Source organism: Phyllostomus discolor, chromosome 2 (assembly GCF_004126475.2).
Source record: "Phyllostomus discolor isolate MPI-MPIP mPhyDis1 chromosome 2, mPhyDis1.pri.v3, whole genome shotgun sequence".
NCBI classification, from domain to species: Eukaryota; Metazoa; Chordata; class Mammalia; order Chiroptera; family Phyllostomidae; genus Phyllostomus; species Phyllostomus discolor.
This window is the reverse complement of record NC_040904.2, coordinates 141,215,243-141,228,779: the sequence shown is the minus strand read 5'-3', so window position 1 is coordinate 141,228,779 and position 13,537 is coordinate 141,215,243. Positions and strand designations below refer to the sequence as shown.

Here is a 13,537-nt window from a genome sequence, read left to right as displayed (position 1 = left end):
TGTAATTGATGAATAAATAGTATGGGGTGTGCACTCGGAGGGGGCAGGGGAGATTCTATTTATATGTAATAGAATCCTACACATCTAGGAAAAAAAAGAACATTAAACATAAATAACAAACTACTGCTACCTACCTTCAACCACATGGATGACCCTCATAGACATAGAGGTGAGAGCAAAAGGGCAGAGACAAAGGATACATACTGTAGGTTTCCAGTCAAAGCTAATCCCTGGTGGTAAAGATCAGAATCATAGTTAAATTTATGGGGAAATGATAGGAGGGGCATGAGAAAGCTTTGTGGAAGACTAGAAATGTTTTCTACCTGTCTGATTTTTTTACTTAGACATATATATATTTAAAATGTATGAGATTGTACACTTAAAGCTTTGTGTTTTATGTAAATTATACAATTTAAAAAGTAAAAAAAAGGCTACTATATATTACTTCCAGTATAAGACATTTATCTTTTTCTAAATTGTACATGCTAAAGTGTCTTCCTTTAATTTCTATCCCCTGACTCCTGAAGCTCCACATATCAAATGGAATTCTTTCAACTGAGAATCTTTAAATATTATGAAATTTTTTCTGCTAATAATTCTCATGTACTTTTAAGGCTAAATATCCCTAATTTCTTTAGCTACTTTCATATCATACAATATATTCTAAAAACTATATATGCCAAGGCCCTGGGAATGCTTGGAGTGGTAAAGATCATATTATAATATAGGAAACTAGTCCGTAAGTAACAATAATTTTACATATAATGGCATAATAGCAGAGAATAGAAATTTCTAAAATATCAGTGGGGACAGTTAAGAGATATTCTTATAACTAGGATGGTCCACACAGACCTCATTAAATAGTACATATTTGAGGAAGGTTTTGAAGATTACATAGGAGTCGCTGACTTAGAAAGTCAACTTGAGATGTAAACTAGTTAAAAAAAACTAAAGTATATAAAACATGTGTTTTTATATTAAAGGGGGACTATTATCTTTCTTAGGAAGTTAAGCTCAAGGATGAACTTTGTTCCCGACACATTTTAAGGAAAAAGTTAAGAAGTATAATAACAAAAAGTTGAATAAAGAAGCTGTTCAAATGTTGGCTTAAAGACAGATTTTGGGTGGGGCATATGTATCTTAAAAAGTCACTAAATTTCATTCCTAGAAAAGATCAAAACAAATGTAGTTAGCAACTATGGAATTCAATTGAGTAAAAAAAAAAAATCACAATCACAAATTTAGCAGCATTTGAAATATATTCTAATACTATTATATTCCTTTTCATAAAAGCCGTTTGGTTAAAAGTACAGACTCTAGAGCCAGACTAGGATTAATTCAGTTCTGCAATTTACTAGATGAGTGTTACTAGGTAAAATGCTTAGAATTCTATGTGCCACAGTTTGCTCTGGAAAAGAGTAACAGTACCCACCTCAAAAGTTTACTATGAGAAATATATGAATTGATACATAAAGCACTTAAAAAGTAGTACCTGTCAAACAGTGTTACTATGTTTATATCAGTACATAAGCCTTGTGCTACATCATCCATTTAAATTTCTTTTTTATATTCTTGTACATCTATAAATTTTAGAACAAAATTAAATGGTGGAGAGTTGTCATATATTCCTTTTAGTACCACTACTGTTGGTAAAAGTCTCATCTACCAATAATTTCTAAGAAGATAATTATATTTTAATCTTAAAAAAATCTTAGGTATTCTAAACCTCCTTCAAACACTTTTATATAAGCTCATTCATATAAATTATATACAATACAGGAGAGTAAAGCAAAAGAAAAGATTTAGTTGTATAAATGTAATTATAGCAACTTAAGTGAAAATGTGATTTTAGGGAATTAGTTGAAATGCTTACAGTGTCTAATCATTAGTAACATAGTTAATTACTGATAGACAAATTAATTTGAATATAAACTTCTCTAAATCAATTTCTACTCCCTTAAAACAACTCTTTACAACTCCTTAGCAAGGAAAATTAAGTTCTGTTCAACTGGTGGGAACAGAAATTTGTAGATAATACTAGAAAAATGCCCATGCCATAATATACATTCTGAACTGAACTGAAGATATCCAAGCAGTTTTTGTTTTATTTTAAAGAAAACGGAATTTGGACATATGAAAGGAAGAATTATAACTATGGTTTATAAAAGAAAAACAATGAAAAACTCCAAACAGTATTCTCATACTAAATAATAAAAAACAAACACTTTGGTCTTGCATTAAAACTGGCCAATAAAAGAGCATGTACAATCTTAGGAGGTCATATGTCAATCATATTTAGTTATAAAAACAGCTAATAAGTTCAGCATTGCATTTAAGTTTCATTAATTTTTTGCCTTTCCACTCTTATCATATAAACAAATAGGAAATCTGATGTAAAAATAAAAACCTGTCCTTATAATAAATCATATATTCAAATGATAAAATTATGGAATAAATTCAAAACAGATTATACACACTGGTTAAACCATACAGAATTCTTCATTTAGATTAAGAAAAGTTCAGACTTATGCATATATAGTATCCTAAATATATATATATGTAAGACACTATATATTTGTGGATTGAATGAACTAAATATGGCAAACAGACGATATAAGAAAATCTAAAAAAACATTTGAGATTTAAAAAATGAGAATGAAAGTTTCTAGGGTAAAAGTAATCTAAGTATTGCTTAAGCATTCATCACCCACTAAGTACTGAGTACTTGAATGAGAATGCCAAACACTGAAAACCACATTCAAAGATTAAAGTTTGCCCTTTATCTACTCTTACTACAGAGCACTGTTATTTCCTCCACAGATAAACATAAATATAGGACTAAGTTAAACCTTGATCTTTAGAGGCCATATATACTAATAAGAAAATAATTTAGTTTCAGGGGATGAAATACAAGCATTTGCTTACTAATTTATTCTATTAAATTAAAAAAACAGGTTACAAGAGTATGTATTATATAATTCTTCCCATTCATATTAATCAAGAGTCTGGAAGAATATACCAAAATATATATTAATAAAAGTCAAAATTACTGAGTTATTTTTCTAAAAGCTTATCTATAGTGAAGACATAAAATTTTTATGGTTTTCCAAAATAAATCAAAAGATTCATATAGTTGTTAGCTATCTAATGTTCTTTTAAAATATTTTATTTATTTATTTTTACAGAAAGGCAAAGGGAAGGAGAAAGAGAGGAAGAGAAACAGCAATGTGTGGCTTCCTCTAAAGTGTCCCCTACTGGGGACCTGGCCCAAAACCCAGGCACATGCCCTCACTGGGAATCGATTAGGCAACCCTTTGGTTTGCAGGCTGGTGCTCAATCCATTGAGTCACACCAGCTAGGGCTAATGGTTTCTTGATGAACTTCTTCAGTGTTCAGCAAAATATGTGGCCAATAAAGACCCTAGTTTATTAATAAATTCAACAAGTATTTATTAAGTGCCCACTAAAGGCAGGCACTATGCAGTTCCTAGGAATATACCGGTAAAGATTTCTGCACTCACAGAGCTTATATGAGTGCAGAAATATAGCAGGCAAGACATATACTAAACAAACAATAACAAAATGATGTAGGATAAATAATATGTACATAAGTAGAGTACTGAACCTAGCTAGATTTGGGAGAAATAGAGCAGAAATCAGAATCTCTGAAGGTGGCCCCCAGAAATTTCCACTTTTAAAAAAGTTCCCTATCTAATTTACAAAAAACACACTGGACTAAGACCCATTGACAACCATGGTTATTAAAACAAAAAAGACAAGGCATAAGCATCATATGTAAAACGTGATAAGGAAAAGCATATTATCAAACCTAAGGGACCATGACTATTTGAGAAAGGGGAGGAGACAAAGCAAAACAACAACAAACAAAAGTAGTAAGTATGCAAAAATACAGATAGAGAAAACAATGTGGAAGAAATTACAACTTGACAAACCAAAGGAAATGAGTCACATTTTGGTTCTACTTAACAATATACTGAATAGAATACAAGATCAAAAGTAAGATGATATACTCTAAGAATTAAATCTAGCCAATAAAAAGAACAAAATAAATTCAGAAATCAAGACAGGATGGTCAAAGACTCATAATAAGTGATTCAAGAAGAATGTAAACATTATAAATTCTAGCAAGGTAGAAATATTAATATGGCTAACAAAACGAGATGAGGGAAAAAAAAGAGCAAAAATATATGTGCTGACTTCCTAATCTTTCCTAGAATCTAAAACTGGAGTGTGCTTCAGAAAAACCTATTGCAATGTATTTGTAGCTTATAAATCTTTAAAAAGATATTTAGGGAGCCCTGGCTGGTGTAGCTCAGTGGTTGAGCTCGGGTTGCGAACCAAAGTGTTGCAGGTTCGATTTCCAGTCAGGGTACATGCCTGGGTTGCAAGCCATGGCCCCCAGCAACCGCACATTGATGTTTCTCTCTCTCTCCCTCCCTTCCCTCTAAAAAAAAAAAAAAAAAAAAAAAAAATTTAGGGAAATACCCTTTAGTTGTTAAAAACAAACAAACCCCAAAACCAACAACAAACTAAAATTTAACTATTACTCTATTATTTTGCCCCCCCCCCGCAAATTAAACTTAACACATTCAAATTAAAAGTTATGTAATGTGTCCTTTTAAATAAATGTTTAAGGATTTGCATAAAGAGATTTTGAAATGATACTCCCTAAATGAATGATGGCTAGTTTTGGATAGTCAGCATCCATGAGACAACTATTATTATTACTGTTTGATCATACAGCACAGTGCTTAGCTCAAAGTTTAAAAAGAGTCAAGCCCCACCTGCAATAAACTCATAGTCTAATCAGAAATAAACCTGTATGTAGAGAAAACTACAAAAATGACATAACCTCTCTAATCTCTATTTCTCCTCATTCTAGAATACGTAAATTATTGCATGAAACTTCATGAACTGTTAAATTTTAAGGAAACTTAGATGTGTGTATATAACTTGAAACTAAGGAAAAAGGAGAGGGGTTTAGGAAGAGGAAGACAATATTTTTTTTTGTCATGCCATGATATGAATAGGAGGAATAAAAACAGGGAATATAACTATACTCCTGCATCCACTTCGGAAAGAAAAGAACAAAGCTATGTCTAATGGAGGCTGAGAACCTGGTAGTTGTTCTGCTATATTCAGGTATGCTTCAGCAAAAAAAATATCAGGATTAAGTTAAAAGTATATAATCCTGGGTCCTGGGGAAGGAAGTTGAAAAAATAATCTCATTTGGTTATTTTAACCAAATATTATTTTCTATTTTAGACTACTAAGCTATTCTGCATTTCAGGGACAACTGATGGAGAAATTAAGGAAGCTAAGTTAACTCCTCAAGTCACAAAATAAGAGGTACACCAAACATCTAGATGGAAAGCAGAGGGGAAAAACAAACAAACAAGCTAAGATATAATTCATTTTCAAGTGTTTTGCTGAACAGTAAGAAAGGGAGAAATAAACAGTTTCTAGTAAGAAGGGCACAGAGTAAATAGGAACCAACTGTTAAGTATTTATTAATGTGAACTGAGGTATGTAAAATGCCATAAAAATTATTTTATTTTAGTTTGTTGCTTGTGGTGGCCTCTAATAAGGCAATGATCCCTGCCTCCTGGTAGTCACATTCTTGTGTAAACTCCTCCCCTTGAGTGTGGGAGTTTACACAAGAGTTTACCAAATAACCTGCTTCTAACAGATTAGATGAGGAATAGAAGTGATGGGGTTAGATTAGATTTTGAGAATAGATTATAAAAAGATTATAGCTTTCATTTTGGCTTGTACTTCCTCTTGCCCTCTCTTGGATCACTCACAACCTGGGTGAACTCAACTGCCACATCCAGAGGCAGTCATGTTGAGAGTCATGCGGCCAGGAAGCAAGGTCTGTCAATAATAACCACACGAGTGAGCTTTGGAGCCCCCTTAGTTAAACCTTCAGATGTGACCACAGTCCAAGCCAATAGCTTGAGCACAATCTCATGTGAGACAATTTCATGTAAACCAAAACACCTAGCTAAGCCACATCCAAAACCCTGAACCACACAAAAAAGTGAGATAATAAATGTTGAGTATTTTAAATTTAGGGATAATTTGTTACACTGCAATAAGCAATGGCTACATTTTTAAATTTTGAATGTAGAAGGCATTTATTTACACCAGGTTTCATTGCTTTAGCCTGCATGTATCCAAACATCGTGTTCCCTTCTCTACTTTATGTCTTTTCTCCAGTATTTCAACTCCCCTTAAATGTCATCAGTTCCTCCTTTTTATCTAAAGAGTTACCTGAATTTAAACCTCTCTTCATTTTCACAAATTTAAAGCTCTAACACTGAACCATTTTCCATTTCTTGAAATTCCAAACAACCTGAAATTATAACTTCAGAACAATTACTTGATAACATGCCAGTACTCATGCTTGATGAGCAAAAAAGTACAAAAAAATAACCACTTAACTAGTATGTAAAAAAAATTATTATTCCTTCACTATTTACTTTTAGAAGTGAGGGCACATGAATAGCAATTACACAATCCTTTGCATCATGGGAAAGGGAAATGTGTAATTTCATATTGCATAACACATTCATTTAATCACTTTCCCCAAACTGTTTTAACAAGATGTCAGTGCTTTTATATTTACAAATAATGTATCACAAATATTTACTGCAATATTTCCACCTGTTTCCATGAAACTACTAATCTAGAAAAGTTAATAAATGGTCTTCAACACAAAGGTTTTTTAAAAACAATTAAATTTAGGAAATGCTGGAATAAAACAGTTGTACTTGCAGAACTTGTCATCAAATCCCCTTTCCCACTAACATCTACTTTTATTATCAAAATCAATTTTTTGTTCAAGTTAAAGCACACAACCTAGTAACCACTGTTCCATACATACAACCTATCTATAACATAATAAACGTGTGTACCAGTGCACTGTAAACTATAAGTCTCTCGCAGATACAGGTAATTGATAATGAATTAATTTCAAAATTTTATACTATTTTTAACCTTTGGAGGAAATCTCTGTATGCAGATGTTAAGCACCAATAACTATAGATAATTGATAATAAATTAATAATTTCAAAATTTTATGCCATTTTCACCTTTATGGGAAAAACTCTGTATGCAGATTTTATGCAACAATAACTACTGGATCCAAGAAATTTCTTTTGGGATGGTTTACCAGCTATCTAAAAGACTTTGGAAAATGGGGGACATCTGTAATAGTGTCAACAGTTAAAAAAAAAAAAAGACTGATAAACTTGACCAAGCAGGTAAAGAAAAAAAAAATGAATGGACCACCTTGATGAGAAGGGAAACTGTATATCTCAAGGCTTCTTCTGGTCCTGTCTCATAACAACGTTTGAGATTTCATTAAATCAAGCAAGAAAAATAATTAAAAAGGCAAGATTTTATGTAGCTGAAACCAACTTCCAACACAACTTCATTCCATAGAAACCTTAGCCCCCAGTCCTCTCCAAAACTGGAGACACAGAATTTGACTTGGAGTGGTGAACTCACAATTCAGTGTACAGATGACGTGTTGTGGAACTGTGCACCTGAAGCCTGTATAATTTTGTTAACCAATGTCACCCCAATAAATTCAATAAAAAGGAAAAAAATGGAGATATAGTTTGAAAGCTGAAAAAAACAAAAACAAACGAATGAATGAATTAGAAAATAAAAGACTTTGACATACATTTCTGCCAGAAAGAGAGGGGCTACAAAATTCTGCTGAAACAGACATGACAAATGAAGGGTCTTCAGATAAAACTAAACCCAGTGCTAAAAACCATACAGAAAGCACATTCTTAGGTCTTTCCCAAAAAAGCAGGTTGGCAAGAGGAGAGGGCTAAATCCAATTGCCAAGAAAAAGTAACCTCGCCCTGCCTGGCGTAGCTCAGTGGACTGAGCACGGGCTGTGAACCATTCCCAGTCAGGCCACATACCTAGGTTGCAGGTTTGGTCCCCTGTCGGGCACTATAAGAGGTAACCAATTAATGTTTCTCTCTCACTTGATGTTTCTTTCCCTTTTTCTCCCCTTCCTTTCCCTTCTAAAATCAGTAAGCATGTCCTTGGGCAAGAATTAAAAAAAAAAATTAGGAAAAAAAAAAAACATTCCTCACAGCAAAAAGATGACTGGGGCTGAAAAGATCACACCAGTGTGGAAATACACTTTTGTTTTAGCAGCCCTTTGCTGGCTGGCTATTATCACTGCTATTCTTTAATGTTCACCTTTTTCACCTGTGCCACCTAACAAGGCAGCAGGAGTTCCAAGGTAGGAAGACTGCAAGCAAATAATTTCACTTTCACTTTCTTTGACACCTGCCATTAATGAAACCTATAATTCCATTGTACCACATGCAGATAAGGTCCCCTCCTTTCCTGCATAAAATAAAGCAGAACTGTTTCTAAGTTTCCTTTTTAAAAAACCAAATTATATAACCAACAGCAAAAGCAATCTAGCATAAAACTACTGCCACAAAAGGAATTCCTTCCACAAGGCAGAATGACTCCCAATGCACATGAAGTTCTTAGTAATTTAGCTACTGTGGTAATAAAAGCAGCCAAGAGAACACTGAAGACAAAGTGAAAGCCAGCTACCCTGTTCTCTCTTTTTTGGAGCGGTGCCTTGCATTTCACTGAAAGTCTAAAAGCTAAGTCTTGACCATATAAGGCCTTGGGATTCCCATGGATGGAAACGCCTAAACAGCAAGCAGTCAAATCTAATAATCTTAAAATATATAAAACACAGGTACTAAACTACCATGAGTTTTTTTAATTCTACCTTCACTTAAATATATTCTCACAGATAATCTCAGTGTTCCTGCAAAATATGGTCAGATCCACAAAGTTAAAATATAAAAGAAAAGCATATATTAATCACTGAAATTTCCTTAAAAAACAAAAAAAACAACCCACAAACAACCTTTGATGAAAATCTTCCTCAAGTCTGCTACACATTCCTTTGCCATTTTAAACAAGTACAAAAGGTAATTTCATTTTTCTCCATTAACTAATTATGGTATAAACTATTAAACTCTGATGTCCTTGTCACCAATAGCTTAAACAGCTAAAATAATACCTAAAATGCTTTTTGGGAATATTTGCTTTTAATAGGTTTTTGGCCCTATCTCTTGCTTTTATTGATTACCTCTTTCAACTATCTTACATTTTCTTCTTTAGTGATAGTTAATAATTTGTAGCTTTTAATTTTGAGAAACACTAAAAAAAAAAAAAAATTGAGCCTAAAATAAAAGTACATAAAAACTATGTGAGGATTTCTCCCAAGTAAATGAAAGCACTTGGGCTTAAGTCTGCAATGTATGTTTCAGTCCTATGAGTATTGCTTCATTTCCAATTATTAACTTAGGTTATAAGGTTTCCAATATGAGGAAATATTATTACAGAAATTATGCCCTGTAAAATGTAGAAGGCTGACCTATACCCAAGTAACATCAAAATTGACAACTGCTGAAAAAAAAAAAAGCAAACAAATATTATTAGCAATGTTTTCTTTGTATGGGAGTGATTAAGAAGAACCATGTGATGTAACTAATACTGATTATTTCAGGGCTCTTGGAAAAAATAGTCCTGACCCTAGGAAAATAAGAAAAATACTAAGATAACAGTTCACTTTTATATTTATATTTTACTTACAGCTTTGTACGCTGATGTCTTTATAATAAAAAAGTATTAATAACTTACTTTGTGATTTAATTTTCAAAAATAACAGTAAAAGGGAAAGCAGTAGTTCATTTTATAGAATTTAGTAATGTGTAAAGCTCAAGGGAATAGTCATATCTAATACAGATGTAAATCTTTTGTTACAGCTGTTTCATATTAGTAAGAGAACAGAATAAATGACATGGAGACAAACCTCAAAGCTCCATTTTATGACAATAATAAACTTCCTCTTCAGAAAACATCTTCAGAAGAACAAAAACTGTTTCTGAACTTTAATGCCTCTCATCAGCACTGCTACATTGTTCAGATCTTTTCAACAATTATTTAACATCTATTACTTATTAGGTATAATACACAGGGCATATAAAGATGAATCATGATTGATACAGATCCTGATGAAATCTATGATTTTAATTTGGAGCTAAATGGGAAATAAGATGATCTTTATTTAATATGTTAAGTGCTATATTTTGTACGAGGTCAAAGGATAGCCGAGGAAGGATTCAGAGCATCTGGGAGAAACCTAATCTCTGTCTTTAAGAATAAAAAAAGGTGAACACTAAAACAATTTTCTTCAAAGAGTGGGGAGAGTAGCAGTGTATCAGATAGAGGGCACTGGTATTGCTGAAGGATCATGTAAGTGTAAGAAGAGATAGAAGGTGATTAGGGGAAATTAAGAGATGAAAGGGGGAAGATTGTGGCTGGCTTTATAAACCAGACCAAGGAGACTGACTGCTCTTGTACAACAGTGTTTGTCAAATATGAATAATATAAAGGATGTCTCTAAAAAGAAAAAAACCCCCACAGATTTCCCTAAAATTGACTGAAATTTTATTTGTCATGCTATTTAAATAGCTACCAATAAAAACATAGGCCTTTACACATGTTTTAGTACATGTATAAATCAAAACAAACAAATTTTCTTACCATTTTTTCTTTAGTTTGTATCAATAAAGGAGTCTGTGATTCTAATTTGTCTGGGAATTGCCCCTCACCCATTACCACGATATTTTCATTAAATTTACCTTGGTGTTTCCTCATTTGTCTATGAGTTAAATTTATTATATTCGGTACTGACTCCAACAGAAATGCAAATGTAAGCAACTGAAACTAAGAAGAGGCATGCATTGTAAGCCTGCCATTCATTCATCGGTCTACCTATGTAGCTACTCATGCTTATATATTTTAGATTATCTTCATAATGAAAACTAAAGAATTAAAACATTCTTGCTGAAATGGAAATTAACAAAGTTTTAAGACTCCTAAATTTTCTGGCTTATGTGGTTAGGGGGAGGATAATGCTACCAGTCCCAAATGCATCACTCTAAGATCAAAGAGCACTGAAATTCCCAGAGGAAAGCACAGTATCCCATCCTCCATTTCCTTCTTCCTCTTTTGACGGAATCTTTTTGTTCTGATTTTGAATTCCTGATTCTTGACCCCTTCCAATTCTTCCCAGTCTACCATTCACAGGCTTTACTTGCCTGCTCTCTTCAACTATCCATTCACCACCCTGAATCCTTGTATCTCTTGCCAATCTGTAGGGCTGAGTAATACCATCCATTTGCTCTCTGTGCTGTTATGTAGTCACTGTCAAACAATGCTAGAAAAAGCATGAAACCAGGGTGGTTTGGTCCACTATAATTTCACCCTAACCTCACTGTAGTATTCCACTAACAGATTATTCTTAAATGTCTTTTGCCTGAATTCCTATAACATTGTACTTAACCATTCCAAATCTCCTTTAGTTTCCTTAAGATCCCATTAAGTCCTACTACTCCACAATGCCACTTAGGATAAATATCAAATAGCTATATACTCTTACACCATCAAGAAAACTGAAATGATCAATGGTAATTTTCTAAGAATTCCATTCTATACACATTGAAGTTCTTATATCTTTATACCCCGACACATCTTCATTTCCTTTGGCTTAGAGGAAGAAACCTACATTCCTAAAAAAATTCCTAATGACTTCTCACACAAACGCCTCTCTAGTTTTCTATGTTCGTGTTTTAACATTTTACCCTATGCTTCAGCCAAAGTGAAATACTCACTGGTCTAATTCTTATTCTGGTATTTCTCCTAATGTTACTCTTTCCTCCTATAGTGCTTTCCCTATATCTCTGCCTAAACCCCGGCCCCCTCCAAAAATTCCTTTACATCCTAAAAACTACATAAAACATAAAAATACTTACTTATACTACCATCCACATTGAATATTCCCTTCTTTTCCTCCCTATTTTATTATAAAAATATTCAAACAGCAAAACTGAAAGAATTTTATTGTAAATACCTATGTATCCTTCATCTAGATTCTATTTTACTATTAACATGTTACTACTTGCTTTGGCACATATCTATTAATCTAGCTACTTTGAAATATATCAAAGACATAAAACCATAGAAATTAGTATTAGTAAATTAGCTCCCTAAATACTTTAGCATGTGTATCATTCAGTTCAATATTTGTTTAGTTTTTATATAATGACCCCCATCCCAGAAGTAACCACTATTCTGCTTTTTTTTTTCCCTCCACCATAAAAGTAAGATGTGGCCGTTCTAAAATTCATGTAAGAGGAATCTAGAGCAGATCCTTATTTTGGGAGACACTTCTTTAAGCAAAATATTTATGAGATTCATTCATGTCACTGAGGCTATCAGTAGTTTGTCTCTCTTTTTAGTTTTTTGCCTAATTTATTAATTTCCCTTCTAATAAACACCTGGGCTGTTTCTAGTTTTCAACCATTATGAATAAAGCTGCTACAAACATTCTGGTAGAAGTCTTTTTAGAACATATGTTTTCCTTTCTCTTAGGTAAACACTAGGAATGGAACTTCTGGGCAGGTATACACTTACTTTTATAAGAAAATGATAAACACGTTCCCAAAGTATTTATGGAAAAATGCACATCTCCACCAACAATGAGAGTTCCAATACACACATGCATGCCAACATTTGATGATCTTAGTTTTCTTTAATTTAGCCACTGACTGGTGTAACATTACCCTTTGTGAATATAATTGGCATTCGGATGCACTTTTCATTTTGTTCTGTATGGTATTACTTATGTGTGAATTTGATTTACCTCTATTAGACTATATACTTCTTTAAGTTACAAACTGTGTTTGCCCTTTTTCTCCTAGAATGTTTATAGCAGAGTGCTATATACTGGAACAATAAATATCAGCTTAATGTATTTTGCCTGTATATAACACAAACCCATGTTTTTGTGCATATTATACATGGGACTGTTATGCCCACAGTATATAATCATTACACCCATGTATAATGCACATTCTTATTTTCCACTAAAAAATTTAGGCCAAAGTATACATTATACATGGCAAAAAATGGTAATTAAAGTGGTTATTAAAATTTACTTGTCCTTCCTGTTCTGGTTAAGCCATTAAAAAAAAAATCCAAAAGGCACATCTGTGAAATGAGGTTACAGACAATCAAGGGTTGGTAAATACCCTCCAATTTATTCCTTCCAGATACAGATTTAGGTTCCCTTCTGGGATTTAAAGTATTTTCATTTTATTTTTAAACAGATTTTATTTATTTATTTTTAGAGAGGGAAGGGAGGGAGAAGGAGAAAGAGAGAAACATCAATGTGCAGTTGCTGGGGGGTCATGGCCTGCAACCCAGGCTTGTACCCCAAATGGGAATTGAACCCACTACACTTTGGTTCGCAGCCCAAGCTCAATCCACTGAGCTACGCCACCCAGGGCTTAAAGTATTTTCTAAAGTGTATCTGGAGTGGTAATCCCCTTTAACTTAAGTACAGATTATGACTTCAGGAAGCATACTCACTGAATTTTAAAGAAAGGAGAAGG

General features: G+C 33.1%; 1 protein-coding gene across 6 annotated transcripts in view; it reads right to left on the bottom strand.

Annotated features, from left to right (window-relative positions):
* Nucleotides 1–13,537, bottom strand: part of PPP1R12A (protein phosphatase 1 regulatory subunit 12A) — a 135,801-nt gene that overhangs the window by 91,798 nt on the left and 30,466 nt on the right. The window lies entirely within an intron of this gene.